At 29.8% G+C, this 352-nt stretch overlaps 1 protein-coding gene across 1 annotated transcript in view; it reads right to left on the reverse strand.

Moving 5' to 3' along the window:
• LOC108759572 (putative uncharacterized protein FLJ37770) overlaps positions 1-352 on the reverse strand; it is a 3791-nt gene that overhangs the window by 928 nt on the left and 2511 nt on the right. The gene's annotated exons all lie outside the window — the stretch shown is intronic.

The raw sequence follows: 352 nt of genomic DNA on the forward strand, positions 1-352 counted from the left end.
AGAATATGGTTTATACATTTGAAGCAAACACAATAATGATGTCGAAACGTCTGTAACTTATACTTATGCTTTATATAACAGTTATTATTTCCCAAATTTTGTGTTGGCTCACAATGGTAATTCTTCCTTAATTGATTTCTGTTATAATTTCTTATCATGGCGAACATTGTGTGTTGTCTTAAATTTACAGGCAACAAAAAGGAAGGAGAAAAAAGGTGTTTTTTATTAATGCGAAACAAATTGATCGCAATGACACTCGTGATGATTGTGCTGTGGTGCATCGACGATCTTTTATGATTTATACGGTAATAATAAATCAAAGGTTTCTTTCAATATTTAACAAATAAGTTAA

This window comes from Trachymyrmex cornetzi, unplaced genomic scaffold (assembly GCF_001594075.2).
Source record: "Trachymyrmex cornetzi isolate Tcor2-1 unplaced genomic scaffold, Tcor1.1 scaffold1941, whole genome shotgun sequence".
Lineage (NCBI taxonomy): Eukaryota > Metazoa > Arthropoda > Insecta > Hymenoptera > Formicidae > Trachymyrmex > Trachymyrmex cornetzi.